The sequence below is a fragment of the Pantherophis guttatus genome, chromosome 4, assembly GCF_059756535.1.
Source record: "Pantherophis guttatus breed Tessera chromosome 4, ASM5975653v1, whole genome shotgun sequence".
Classification (NCBI taxonomy): domain Eukaryota; kingdom Metazoa; phylum Chordata; class Lepidosauria; order Squamata; family Colubridae; genus Pantherophis; species Pantherophis guttatus.
This window is the reverse complement of record NC_142066.1, coordinates 69,337,008-69,353,130: the sequence shown is the minus strand read 5'-3', so window position 1 is coordinate 69,353,130 and position 16,123 is coordinate 69,337,008. Positions and strand designations below refer to the sequence as shown.

The 16,123-nt window shown below is 34.6% G+C and overlaps 1 long non-coding RNA gene across 1 annotated transcript; it reads right to left on the bottom strand.

The window, feature by feature from the left end:
- Positions 1-11,072: 11,072 nt before the first annotated feature.
- LOC148114154 (uncharacterized) lies at positions 11,073-11,853 on the bottom strand. The gene is made up of 2 exons (XR_015733886.1): positions 11,731-11,853; positions 11,073-11,122 (listed from the first exon to the last, which is right to left on the bottom strand). It is a non-coding gene; the product is annotated as an uncharacterized LOC148114154 (long non-coding RNA).
- Positions 11,854-16,123: the final 4,270 nt, after the last annotated feature.

Sequence of the window (16,123 nt, the reverse complement as noted above, 5' to 3'; positions counted from 1 at the left end):
ACAGAAAACAAATTAACATTTCAAAGTAGCTTTTCAGCAGTTCAGCATCAGTATCATTAATGCTGTAACCCATGCAGCAATCTGTAAAGTCCAGAACAAATTCATGCAGTCTCATCTATTGTGTCAATATAATTTCCAATTTACTTGCAAAAGCTATGGAATCCTCATGAAGTAAATCGCAGTTACATAATTAGTATCATGAAATACAACTATGTTAGCATTATCCCCATTTCAGAGCATTATTGCCTTCACTCTTACTATTAACATCCACATGAAAATACTGGCAGAGGTTATTTCTGGGGTAAAGTATAATTACTATGGTTGCAATGCCCAGTTATATATTCCCATCCTGGGCTGGAGATGCTGTGAAAACCTCAACCTGATCCTTGAAGCCTGTGAATTAATCTAATAACAAATTGCTTTTTCATATACCCCAGGTATTTTGTCAGTTTGCTCCAGTCGTAATTCTAACTGGGATAGTGCTCACTCTGAAGGAAAGTCTATGACTTGGAAGTTCTCCTGGATCAGGACTGCTGCTTGGATGTAAAGGCTGTAGCCAGGTGTCCCTTGCCCAGCTATCACTGGTGCACCAATTGTAGCCCTACCTGAATCAGGATGTCCTGACAATATTGTGTGATGGCCTCATCACTTTTAAATTCTTATAATCCTACATGTAATGAGATTTATAATACAAATAAATCAGCAGATGACAATTGCTTCAGCCATCTACACTGATACTGCAGGGATTACATTGCTTGCCACAGGGTACAATATACAATTCTAGATATAGCTTTAAGATAAAATCCCACATGGTTGATCTCTTAGGTATCTTCAGAATTGAAGATGGGCTACTCTCATCTAGAGATGATTTACATTCCTTACAGTAGTGGGTTTCAATTTTCTTCGCTACCAGTTTGCTATTTGGAGAACACAGCGCTTCTGCACATACACAGAGCATTTTTGATAACATCCACTGCCGCTACCAGTTCGCCTGAACTGGGTCGAACTGGTAGCAACCCATCACTGGTTCCTTACCTTCACAAGGTAAGAAGTATGGAACTCCCATCCTATGGGACATCTTATCAGCACTTATCCTGGAAGTATTCTTTAAGCTCCTAATAATGTCTGTAGGCCTTTGGAAATTAATGCTGCCTTGGTTAAATGGGGTTGATTCTAATGGATGCCTGCTTGATTTTGTTTTTATTGTTTTTTATATTTTATAATTACTTAATTATAACTACAATGAATTATTTAAATAATAGCAAAAATCATTCTCAACAATGGATTGTGCTTTTGAGGAATAACCCCTTTAAAATTTGATCTCTTGCTATATTTTTTTCCCTTTGCTGTTCCTCAGATATGTCAACAGAAATCATTCAGACATAGGTATGTTTAAACAAAGACAAAAAAACGTTGCCAGGAAATAATTTCATCTTCTGAGATCTGCTTTGGCTTTTGAACTGAGATCACAACAAAAATTAAAGCATAAAATTAAAGACCTTGATATGTTATTTTGAGAACTAAATAGATCTTGCCATATATCCACTTCAATAACTACTGCTGCTCCTTACTCTTGTGATCTTTATTATTTCAGTACTATATGCATATTGGAGGGCAGGGAAATTATTTTATTATTTTATTGTTAATTATATGGAAATTGAAAACCACTGCAATCAACAAGAATTCTACAAATAGTTTTTGTACTAAGAACTTAAATGATTTCATAATTTGCATATTTTAATATAATTTTCCTTCATTAGCCTATCTTCCTCATATAAAGTTGTGTCGCTCATTAATACATACATATGTAATATGCTGTCCAGGAAAACCATGCTTAGTAGCAGAATAAAGTTCTGTATGCAAGAAGATTCTAAATTTGCGTTCTGGTGTTTTTAGTTTAAAATATTAGGAAGTAATAGGAAAACTCTATCTGAAACTCTGGAGAAATTGTGTCAGAGTAGACAATAATGGGCAAAATGACAATAGCCTTGGTATAGCCATTACAGAAGTTCGCTTTTACACAATGCCATCATCTTATTTGGATGGAAGATATAGAGAGCTACTAACTGCACTACATTTATTCATCTGTAATGACTTACAGGTAAAAGATCTGAGCCATTACTAACTGTATTGCAAATTGTCAGAAACCCAGAACTAGATTTATTATGCCCTTGTTAATCCAGTTGAATCAATCTAGTTTAGAAGAAAAATGCTGTCTGATGAAGACACTTATGTATCAAAATAGGTTGCATTGTTTTCAATGGCAGCAAGAAAGATATGTAGAAGCAGTACTCTTAATATTAGAAGGAATCTACAACCAATATAATTGCTGTATTTTATATGTGTATTTTGCTAAAACATGGTTACAAATAAATATTTTTTTTACTTACTTTAATATTCTGAGGTGGAGAAGAATATGAAACAATTCGTGAAAACAGATGAGAAATTATCTAGAACTTTTTTTTTAATAATGGGAATGATGTTGAAGAAATGCTATATTGCCATCAATTTGAGGCATCTACAGAGATATTTGTGACATGAACTATCCAGTTCATTACTTAGAAGAGCAACAAAATCATGTAACTCCTAACACTTCCACAAAACATGAATTAGTTTTCACATAGTAGTATAAAAAAAGGCTGTTATAGATAGCTTTAGGGGGGAATATTTTCATATTTTTGACTGATATTTTAAATTGTCTTTGTTTCCTATGTTCCATCTTCTTTTTGGAAAAACAAAGATTTCTTTTCTCGCACATTATCACTTCTGAGAAAATAATCTTCCCTGCAGTTATAGCAACAGATAGGTTCTTCTCTCAAACACTTTCATGCAACAGATAAAATGTTTATTTTGTTTTATTTCAGTACAGCACCTTCTGTATCTCAAATCTCCCAACTCTCTCTATTGTTTCCCTCTTGTATTGGCAATGTTAACAGGTCCGGTAAACCATTTTCTTTCATCCACAGCCAGTTCAAGGGTAAGTCCAGATAAACACTTTTCTTGTCTTTTGTTAACTCTGATAATTTGCTATAAATCATGAGTTGTGCACTTTTATTATCTGTTGTTCAGTTTAGAACATTCTGAAATTTCTCTATTAAATTCTGCCAGAATTTAATAGAATTTACTCCCAGAAGGCAGTAAGAAAATTAACCCCATTTATCTTGCTGTGAAGTTTTCCTCCAGCCTTTTGAAATGAATCCTACACTGCCTTCAGTTAGAAACAGTTGTGCAAGACTCATTTGGAGGAAAATAAAGAGAAGCAAGGAAAAAGTACGGTGGGCTTAAAGAATAATCATATTATGCTTAAATACGTAATAAAAAGTTGCTTAAATCTACTAACTGGTACAATATTTTGTATGAATACATCTGTCTGTAAAATCCGCTACAGGTTAGCACAGTCTGTGATGCTACTCATAAACTGTAGATAATATGAAGCTGTCAGATGTAAATGCCTTATTCTCCAATGTGTAAATAATGTATATATGGAACATCAGAGGTTAACTTATTCTTTGGACTTTAATGTATTCATAACTTACCACTCCCATTCCTAGCTCCACCCCTTGTATATATAAGGAGCCACCCTCACCATTCTCGTTGCTTCTACCTTGAATATTCAGTGAATATAGAATGCCTATCATAATTAAAAAGAAATATATTTAAAGCTTTAACTCCTATTATCTTTATTGAGTCTGATCCAGAAAATATTGCAACAAGCTGGTAGCAGAGGATGGTTAATTGACTCAATAAGTAATTAAAAATGTCCAAGAAAGATAGGCCCAACACCAGGGCCTACAGCAAAGAAATAGAAACTGATCAAGAGATGATCAACGAATCCACCAATGCGATTTCGAGAGAATCCGAAGAATACACCACTGAAGAAGAAGAACTAATGAGTGAAAATAATGACCAGAAAGAAATCGAAATAGAAAATAACGAACTCAGGTCAGAGATATTAAAGATACTAAAAAGCCAAAAGAATGATGAAAGTCTCATCGCGGACCTCCAGGAGATGCTGAAGAACAGCGGAGCAGCGAGAGAGAAAAACGTCATTAAAGAAAAACCCAAAGATCAAAAAATCGTAAGTGAGATGACTACTGAGAAAATAGTTGTTAAAAAGAAAAGATGTGATCCCGCGCGAAATTTTGAATGGCAGCCATCTTGGTTTCAACGAACTTCAAAAGAGAATGGAGCAGAGCCAATCAAAACGCTCAGTTCAAAATTTCTGGCGCGAAAAACACTATCAGACGAAGAAAGTGAGAAAGAAGTCTCAAACTCTTCAGATGATCCAAAATCAGAAAGTGAAGACGATTTAACAAAATCTCAAGTAAAATCAGCAATGAAAACGCTTTTTGCTGCTTTTGGGCCAAGACTGAAAATTACCAAGACATCTACGAAGAAGCAAGAAATCAAACCGGCGACTCAAGACCTGCACGCTCCCATCCTGACTTCGAAAGCGACGACGCCCGAGCCCAGAGAGCCATGCCGATTTCGCCCTACACCACAGACAAAATCGAATACCAACGCACACAAAAAGAAGAAAAGAACCGTCACCACCACCAGAACCCCAAAAACCGAGCCAGAGACCGACTCATCTGAGGAGGAGCGGATCGAGAGAGCTGAAAGGGAGAGAACCTTCCACGACGCCACCAAAGAAGAAATGAGCAACGCGCATGTGCGAAACTACGTAGACGACCCAGAAGGACTTGAACTGGCCAGAGAACCGCGCAGACTCATTGCAAGCATCCCAATGCCGTTCTGTAATTTCCTGCACTTGAGAGATCACGGACTGCCCCAGGTTGTAAGTAATGGACAGAATAATGTAGGTAACTTACCCAGTGACTTCCCAAAACTTAGAATTGATGGCATTAATTTACAAGAGTGGTATCAACAGCTTCAGGTTATTTTCATGAAAGAAAATTTACTATTCTTTATAACTAGCCCTCCAAGAAGACCTTGGACTTTAAAAATAGATTGTTTACATCATAGAGCATTTTTCATAATAATATCTAGCGTGTCTCCTGCAATGTATCATAGCATCAAACCAAACCTAACTGTATCAGAAATAATTCAATGCATGTTTAATCTATTTCACAGCGATAGCGTAGCTACAACCACAAGAATGTCTAAGGATTTCTTTTCCTCTAGAGTAAAACCAGGGGTTTCTATAAGTGAGCATTTGATAAATCTAAACAAAATAAGAGCTGAGCTACAATTGAGGGGGGAAGTGATTTCAGATCAAACAATGAAAAGTGTTATTATCAATTCACTTGATCCATCATGGGATAGCTTTATGTCACACTTAGATACCATTAATTTGGGATATTTATCCATAGAAAGTCTATCTAACAAATTGATAGCAGAAGACAATTCAAGAAAAAATCGATCCAGTAACCAAACAGACCACAAACCTTTTAGGAAAGTAGTCTTTCAAGATAAACATAATGAGGCCTTTAGATGCTACAATTGTGGATCCAGGGAACATAGTAGAAGAGACTGCCCCAAAGTCTCAAGAGAGAGACATAGACCAGAATATAGGAGCAAATATAATTACAGACAATCTTCCACAGATAGACACAAATATAGAAGCCCACCAAATTACAAAGAAGGTAGAGGGGGTAGAGAAAATTCAAAAGAGAGGAAATCTGGGTCACTGAATGGGCTAAATAAACAAGACAGCACCAGAACACAGCAGGATGAGAATAACAATTGGCTTATTGATTCTGGTGCAACAAATCACACCACCAACAACAAAAGTATATTATCTTCATTTATAGAAGATAAGTTTGTGATAAAGGTAGCTAATCAAGATAAGGTTCAAGTACTAGGCAAAGGAAATGTGACCTTGCCTGGTCTAGGGAAAATAGAGGGGGTATTATTAATCCCAGAAATACCTCACAACATACTAAGTGCCATAAAATTAAGCAGAGAATCTGATATCAATATAGTTTTCTCAAAGGGGAAAGCAACTATAGAAAAGAACAAAACAAATGTAGGTACTGTAATGATAAAAGGAGGTCTACCCTATCTGATAACTAAAGAAAGATGTTTACATAACATTGATTCAAATATGGAAGATTGTATTGAAGCAGATGATGAAAATGTCAGTAACAGTGACAATGATGAGTGTAGAATAACTCATGATCACAAAAATACATACAAGGAAAAGAAACCAAAAATAGGTAAACCAATTCATGATGAGTGTGCTCACATCTTACACAGGAAGTTAGGACATGCAAGCTTTCCTGTAGTACAAAAAATGACTGAACACGCAGAAGGTGTCAAAATAAAAAATTGTGAAAATTATTTGGAATGCTCAGTATGTAAGTCCACCAAACTAAAAACCAGTCCCAGACCAAAAAAATCTAACAGATCAACTAACAATATTTTTGATTTGGTACATATGGACTTAGTTGGTCCATTAAGTCCCTCAATTACCTATAGAAAACGTTACTTCCTAACAATAGTGGATGACTACAGCCGATATGGTTTTGTTTACACATTAAAGCACAAGGATGAAACATTTCAGAAATTTAAGGAATTCTACAAACGTATAGAAACACAACATAATATCAGAATAAAGCAAATTATGACAGATAGGGGATGTGAGTTCATGTCTAAAGAATTCTCCCAATGGTTAAAGAATAGAGGAATGTTACATTTCACGTCCAATCCTTTTTCTGCATTTCAAAATGGAGTTGCAGAGAGGAAAAATTCCACACTACAAACCATGATTAGGTGCACATTAGAGGATGCTGGTTTAGGCAAACAATTTTGGTCAGAGGCATTACATTATTCGAATTACACTCAAAATAGAACCTGGTCCAGTATTGTGAATAAGACACCATATGAGGTGATGTACAATAGAAAACCCAAATTATCACACATGCACATATTTGGAGTCACTGCAGACGTACACATACCTAAACAATTGAGGAGAAAGGGAGAAAACGTATCCAGGAGATTAAGATTCATGGGATACGAAACTGGAACCAAAGGGTACAGATTTATTGATAGTAATAACAAATTTATAGTATCCAGAACAGCTGTGTTCCATGAACAGGCCAATTGGTCAAAATTGCACCTTAATGAAATATTTCCTAATAAATGTAAAGATACGATATCTTGCGAGGAAGGAACAACAGAAAATCAAAATATTAACAAAAGTAAGAACAAAACCAAAACTTGGACTAATAGTCAGCATAAAATAAAGACAGACACATTAACAAAAAAGGAAGCTAGATATTTGCATGATAACCATAGCAAGCCTGAAAGAACTATTAGAAACAATAGAAACCAAATACCAAATAAATACAAAGATTACATAATGCATATGAATGGAGAACAAATAACACCTAATACATATGAAGAAGTATTGAAACTTCCACATGAAGAAAGAGAAAAATGGGAACTAGCTATGGAAAAAGAGATGGAAAGTTTACAAGGATTAAATGTATTCACACCTGCGATCGCACCTAAGGATAAAACAATTATAGGTACCAGGTGGATTTATAAAATTAAGAACTTAGAAGGAGGCAATACCTTATACAAGGCTAGACTAGTTGCACAAGGCTATGCACAAAAATATCCAGAAGACTATACTGATACATATTCACCCACAGTGAGAACAGAGAGTGTCAAAACAGCCCTTGTAGTAGCATCTGCACTCAATCTGGACGTATTCCAATATGACATACAGACCGCATACTTACATGCAAAATTAGATAAGGAAATATATGTAAGAGCACCACACAGTCAATACACTAATAAGAACGAAATTTGGTTATTAAATAAGAGTCTGTACGGATTAAAGCAATCCGGCAAAAGATGGTACGATTGCTTGGTAAAAGTACTTAAGGCCATGGATTTCAACGCCACCACTGCTGATAACTGTTTCTTTGTAAAAAAGAGTAATGATCATATTGAATTTGTATTAATTTACGTGGACGATATTTTATACATTGGAAAGCATAAAGAGAGCAGGGAAATCTTTGTAAATAAGTTAAATGAACACTTCTCACTGAAATCTCTGGGTAAAGTGAATAAATACCTTGGTGTGCAAATTAACAAAACTAAAAGGGGATTCAAACTTACACAGAAAGATAAAATCATCGAACTCCTAAACAAATGTAACTTAAATAATGCTAAAACCTGTGACACCCCTATGCAAACTGATTTTCTTAGAAACACTGATGAATCTTCCCCTGAGTTTAAAGACAACACATTTTACAGATCAGTTATAGGTTCACTCCTTTATATATCTAATTGGACTAGGCCAGATATTGCATTACCTCTCAATCTATTGTCAAGATATGTTAGTAAACCAACCTTGTATCATTGGGAAGCTGTCAAAAGAATTCTAAGATATCTGAAGGGTACATTAGATTTTTGTTTAATGTTGGAACCCAATAATGACAGAGAACCAAAAATTACTTGTTATGCTGATGCAGATTGGGCTGGTGATACATCATGCAGAAAGAGTACTTCTGGTTATGTTTTTCTATTGAATGATTGTCCAGTTTACTGGTATACTGGTAAACAAGAACTAGTAGCCACTTCTACTACAGAAGCGGAATATGTTTGTTTGTCCAAAGCTGCAAATAACCTTGTATGGTTCAATGATCTGATCACTGATGTTTGGAAGAAACCCACCTTACCATTTATTATGCATGAAGACAATAAAGCGGCCATTGAAATATCCAGATCCGATGCAATTGGACAAAGGTCCAGGCATATTGATATAAAGTTTAAGCATGTGAGACAACTGTCTCAAGACGGATTCATTAAAGCAATACATTGCGATACTTCTGAACAATTAGCTGACATATTAACAAAACCCTTACCTTCTAAACAACACAAATATTTAACTTCTAAATTATATGTATTATATTGTCCTGAATCAGAATGTAATTGGTGTTGTGTAACGAACCGGCATTTAGAGGGGGATTTGTCAGATGTAAATGCCTTATTCTCCAATGTGTAAATAATGTATATATGGAACATCAGAGGTTAACTTATTCTTTGGACTTTAATGTATTCATAACTTACCACTCCCATTCCTAGCTCCACCCCTTGTATATATAAGGAGCCACCCTCACCATTCTCGTTGCTTCTACCTTGAATATTCAGTGAATATAGAATGCCTATCATAATTAAAAAGAAATATATTTAAAGCTTTAACTCCTATTATCTTTATTGAGTCTGATCCAGAAAATATTGCAACAGAAGCTGTTTTCCACGAATCCCATAAAGATATGTTTTATTTCAGGGTTTACTAGAAAAAAATTAGTGTTGTTTTTTTTTAAATCTATCTTCCATTTCTCATCCTTTTTCTCTTTCTTAATGCCATTGACATGTATTCCATTCTAAATTGTATTTATTAAACAACAATTTCTGTCTCATCCATTAGTTTTGTTATTTAAACATGTTAACTGTATTAATTTTTTTTTTAAACAAAAAGAAGGGTGTTTTTATGTCGGTACATGATTGTTTATTCCTTTCCACTCCAGCCGGATTATATTTTCACTAGAAATACACTGAATATTATGCTTTGATTGCTATTTTGTTGTTCAGCACTAAAAGCAAGCAAAATCTAGATACTATATTTCTTCTTTATCTACCTGCATCACCTCATTTGGATAATTTCTTTGAAAATTTCCAGCTATTTTCAATGATCTTTTCCTTCCCAGCCATCCTTCAATATTGGCCTGAAATGCATGAAATGCAATTTACTTCTACATAATTGCGGATATTTCAAAATAAATTTCAAAGCTGCTTAGTTTTGAACTTGGAAATGTTTTAATTTATTTATTCTGAGTTATAAACCTGTGTTCTGGTAGTTATATTCTAGTGCAGAAGAAAACTTAATTATTTTGAAAAGTATCTCAAAAGTTCGTGGCTGTTCTAAGAAATGTGATTAGATTTTTGCTTTCTGCTTAAATGGTGTTTTTTAAAATTACAGTTAAAAATACTGTAATGCTGCTTGCTAGGTGAGTTTTCTGTATGTATTTATGCACTCTGAATGTATCCATTTGTTTGTTTGTTTATTTATTTATTGCCAAGTGTGATTGGACACACAAGGAATTTGAACATTGGACACACAAGGATGAACATTTTGTTTATCTTGGGCTTCAGAGTGTATTTACAAATAGGAAGAGTTCTATGTAGATTTGCTTGAGTTAAACATTCACTCTGGCATGCACTTAAATTTTAGATATTGAAATTTTAGTGTAAATTTCTGAATGAAAATTATATAGTTGAGGTTGGGAATATTGAGATTTCACAGTGCATTTTTGTTTTAGAATATGGTAATTAAAATGCAATAATAATGATGATTATGTTACAATACCATGTCAAATGGTCAGGCAGACTGCTAATGGCATTCCATGCTAAACTGCTATTTCCCATCAAGATATAGAAAGATTAGACAAAAGGATGAATGCATCCAGTTATTGAACCCTTATTTATCAGAAGGCAAACAAATTCCTAGAAACTTTTCTTGTCCTTCAGGATGCTACACCAACCCAACTTAGCTTTTTCTTGCTTCTCAGGAAGCATGACAAATGTTTCTACTGTAAATTTTAACCAGTGAATCTTAAATGAGTCAAATTTTATTCTCTCTGCTTTTTATAAGCACTTAAGTTAGTAGAAGGCAAACAGTCTTTCAAGAAAGAAATCTTTTAAAAGTTCTTGCGTGTATCCACATATATGTGTACTTTGATGTCCTAACTTTTTTCATATAAATGTAATGTTACTTTGTATAAATATTCTCTTATACATACATATATATTACACACATATAAAAATGGTATATTCCTACTCACAGGAAGGAAAGTGCAAAACAATTATTTTCATGAGAAAGAAAACTGAGAAGGGATAGCCACAGGAGAACTGTCTATGGAGAAATGTGGTTGCTGGCAGTCCAGATTGAATTTGCAAGCTGTTACCAAAATGTCTCAGTCTGAATGTAAGTGCATGTCAGAGTCAACACTTACTCAAGCAAATCTATATAGAAACCTTTGTGTTTACCCACCTCCAACTCTGGATGAACAAGATGTAAGAATACATTCAGAGTGCTCAGTCATTTCTTTTTATTCATTCTATTAGAAGTACTGGCAGAAAAAGTCTGAAATGAAAACAAATAGTGGGAGATTGTAATTTCAGACTTGCAAGATTTTGTAATATAGCCTTATAAAATAGAATCAGTACATCTTGTCATATTTACTGCCTGGTCTACTTAGGAGGGTGACAATTTTGGATACAAAATCAATGTTCCATAACTAGACATTGATATGAATAGATATTGAGATTATGAAAGATGGAGGAACATATTATTTTGGTTAGACCAATTGTAATCATAAAAATGAATGTATTACTCAAAATAAACTATTTATTCAAATAGTTCTAATCAGAATTTATGAGAGTGCAAGGAACTATTACTAAAAATTATACAAACAAAAAATCCAGTGAAGACTCCAAAGAGAGAAGTGGTTTTGCCCTTCCAAATTTTTAATTGTAATATGAAGGAAGTTGCCTGCCATAGATAATACAATGGATAATATTTCAGAATAGTAGAATTGCAATTTTGGAAATAACAGGCTTAGCCAATAAACTTCATAAACACTTCATGATATAACAAGGAGGATAAAATCTAAAACGTTTTACATATTATTAGATAAAGTTTGATAAAAACATGGGATTCTACAAAGGAACTAATAAACTGAATAATCTTACCTTTCGCTTCTCCCTCAAATGCTTTTCATTATAGCAATTACAGAAAGGAAAATGTAATTACATATGCAGATATGGCTCATTCAGACTCTATGAACAGATTAAAAACACAGCATGAAGCCAGACTACATCAGCACTGATGTACTTACAAATCACTGAAAGAAAAACCAGACCTTAAAAGGGAAAGAAGAATATTAAGGAAAAATGCACTGACATCATCTGTAATGGTTCATATATAAACTTTTATTTAGATATGATACAAAGGCAAAACAAATTCAGATTTTTAAAACACAGCCATAGAACAAGAATGGGAAGAATTATGAACTAAACTTAGAAGTTACATAACGGAAAACTGTTACAATGTATTCTTCCAATACTGAATAATTCCCCCAATAATCTCCAGGATATATAAATCATACAGTAATAAAAGTTGGAAAAGCCACTAAGCACAAGAAATGTTCTATCACATATGGTGGTTATGTAATCCCTTACTAAAATATTGGAACAATATATATATACTACAATGCAGAAATTTCTATTATTAAAATTTGAAATGAAAGCACAAGTCCTTTTGTTAAGTATAATCTCAGAAAAAAAATTAATTAGAAACATCATAATTTAATGAGATACATGCTTATAACAGCCGAATAAATTTTGCTCAACACTGAAAAAAAGACACAATTCCAATAGAGATTTAAAATGGAAATACTAACGGTATATATACATAGTGGAAATCAAATCAAAATGAAGAAAGAAAAGTTCCTACACACACACACACACAAGATATATATATATATATATATATATATATATATATATATATATATATATGTAGGTCTTTGGTTATTCGGGTCTTCTCCCATGTAAAAATGGAAGTGTCTTGGCGATGTTTCGACGAAGTCTCATTCGTCATCTTCAGGCTGGTGTTCTCGGCTTCGTGCTTCCAGGAGCAATGTGAGATCGCAGCTGTCTCTTCCTTTTAACTGCTAGTGGGGGTGTGAGCTGCAACTCAGACTAAGCTGAGCACAACCAAGCCCCCACCCAAACAGAACACACCCCCAGCCAATCAGAGCACAACCAACCCCCATCCAATCAGAGCACAGCCAAGCCCCTAACCAATCAGAACACATCTCCACCCAATCAGAACATAGCCAAGTTCCCACCCAATCAGCTCACACCCCCACTAGCAGTTAAAAGGAAGAGACAGCTGCGATCTCACATTGCTCCTGGAAGCACGAAGCCGAGAACACCAGCCTGAAGATGACGAATGAGACTTCGTCAAAACGTCGCCAAGACACTTCCAATTTTACGTGGGAGAAGACCCAAATAATCAAAGACCTACATACAAACACCCGCGAAAACCTGAGAAAACACACACACACACACACACACACATATGTATATGTATATTTATATGTACATGTACATGTATATGTATATATTGTAAATTAGCAGGTATTAAAAAGGAGGGAGCAAGTTAGAAACCCAAGTTTCTTTTCTTTCCTTCTTTTCTCCCTTTCTTTTTTTAAAAATCATTTTGGTACTTTAACTCCCAATAAATTGTTTTTATTTTTTCTTATTCTTTTTGCTTTTTATTAACAGGTACACGCCAGAGATGGGTTTCAGCAGGTTCTGACCATTTCTGGAGAACTGGTAGTGGAAATTTTGAGTAGTTCGGAGAACCGGTAGTAAAAATTCTGACTGGCCTCACCCCCATCTATTCTCTGCCTCCCAAGTCCCAGCTGATTGGGAGGAAATGGGGATTTTGTAGTAACCTTCCCCTGTAGTGAGGGGGGAATGGAGGTTTTTACAGTATCCTTCACCTGCTATGTCCACCAAGCCATGTCCACTAAGCCATGCCACGCCCACCAAACCGCACCCACAGAACCAGTAGTAAAAAATTTTAAAACCCACCACTGGTACACACACACACACACATTAATACCAATGCTAAGCAATTATGCAATTATACTAGATAACCAGCTCAATACTAAACTCTCTATTATACAAATCTAGTTGCTTTTTCTTCTTAATGTTATATTCAATCTTGTATGAAAAAAATCACATAATTTTATGATAGTAGTATATTCTAAACTGTAATTAATTTGAAATAATATTTTTTTATTTTCAATACCTTGAATTATCCCACCAATAGAATGTCAAGAACTTTAACTAATGCTGTATAAAAGTAACTACCCTGTTTCCCCCAAAATAAGACATCCCCTGATAATAAGCCCAATCGGGCTTTTGAGCGCATGGCAATAAAGCCAAGCACTTATTTCAGGGTTCAAAAAATATAAGACAGGGTCTTATTTTCGGGGAAACACAGTATATTGAAACAATAGAATAAAAAAACATTAAAATTTATAATATAAGGAAAGAGATAAAATAGTTCTGAACATGTTTCACTGCTGAATTTCTTTGAAATGTTCTAACTTAAGTGGAAAATGAGAGAAAGCACTACAGAAATGTGTAAGACAGGAATGACTGTGCAGCTGTTGGAAGTAATAAGACTTAAATGGAGTATGTACATAAGCCATTTACAAAAATAGCCTGGCCCTTGGGATAACAAAATATTTTGCAACATTGTGTTCTTGAATAGAGCCCATCTGGTGTTTTTGTCATGTTCCATAATTAAAAATCATGTATAATTCAAAGATTTTTGTACTGTTGTACAGTAATTAGTTTTCAGTATCAGCAAAATAATATTGTTATCCCCAACTCTATTTAGTTATATGAAAAGAATGTTAAAGCCTTTCTGAGTAATGAATGAAACTCTAATTTTAGGGAGTGTTTTCTATTATTGTGTAAATCTTCTACAGGAAGTTTCTGGAAAACGTTATCTATTAAAAGCAGTGAAACTCCCACAGTGGAAAAGAAGCTAGCATACAGTGTATTAAATCATTTACAATCTTTATTATACCATTAATGATGATAACCTTAGAAAAAACAGCTAGATGCATCTGTTTGAAAATGATATTCTTTTAGCCAAATCTGGAGTTGAACAGGGCCATGAAACCACATTCCAGCCTATCATCTTATTTACAGCACTCTTTTTTCAAGTAAATTGAGAAACTATGTCTCAAGTTTTGGAAGATAAATTGCATTACACCCAGAATTTCAAACTTTGCAACAGAACTTTGACCTGAGAGGGGGAAAAGAAAGATTACAATATAATTGTGAGGGAAAAGATAAAGCAAACCTCCCCTAAAAAACACAATTGATATGTTGAAACTTACTGATGTTTTTTTTCCGTTCCAACAGAAAATTGAAAAGATTTTCTATAAAATGATTCAGCATTCTGCTTGTGTGTGTCAACATAATAACTTAAACAACTGAACAGAATGGGACCAAATTTAATATAGGAAAGAAACTGTTGTAAATCTAGATCCAGAATACTGCCTAACCTCTTCTAAAACCTCTTCTAGAATCTCTGGTTATTAATGACTAAATGGAAAATTCACAATAGGTGATGTCAGAAAATATTGAGTATTTTTTTCCATGAAGAGACAAGCTTGGCAACAATGATGGACTGGTATACAGATCAGGAGTGGGTTCTAAATTTTTTTACTACCGGCTCTGTGGGCGTGTCTTATTTTGTGGGCGTGGCTTGGTGGGGGGGTAATGTGACTAGGTGGGCATGGCCAACTTTTTTTTTTTACTTTTAAAAGCAATTTTTCTACAACCTTAAGAAGAGTCAGAAAAAAATGCTTTCAGAAGCCTCTGACGATCAGGCAATTCAGCTGGAATTGCCAGAGGCTTTTAAAGGCTTTTTTTTTTCTACAACCTCTTCGGCTGAAGAGGTTGCAGAAAAAAATGCTTTTAGGAGCCTCTGATGATCCCAGTTGAGCTGCGCGATCATCAGAGGCTTTTTTTTTTTTTTTTACTTTTAAAAGCATTTTTTTGGCCGAAGAGGTTGTAGAAAAAATGCTTTTAAAAGTTAAAAAAAAAAAAAGCCTCTGATGAGGTGGGCGGGGTAAGCGACCGGCGACTGGGCCGGGGACTGGTTCGGGGGTGTGGTCAACCAATTTATTACCGGTTCTCCGAACTATTACAAATTTTTATTACCGGTTCTTGCGAACCGGAAGCAACCCACCACTGATACAGATCGTTCCCCAAATTAATTTTAGCCTGTATTTCAATTGATAAATCTAGGGTTGCCAGGTGTCCACTATTTGAGCGGACAGTCCACTTTTTTCACATTATGTTCACTATTTTTTTTCACAAAATAGTGGACATTTTTTTATTCAAAAGCTTTATGATGAAATGGTACGTAATCGAAAGCTGTACAGTCTAAGAGAATAAGGATAGGAGAATCGTGTTTTGTCTTTTTTTTCATAAGTTAGAATGAGACAAAGATCGAATGCTCATTGCAATAATCACATTTTACACAACA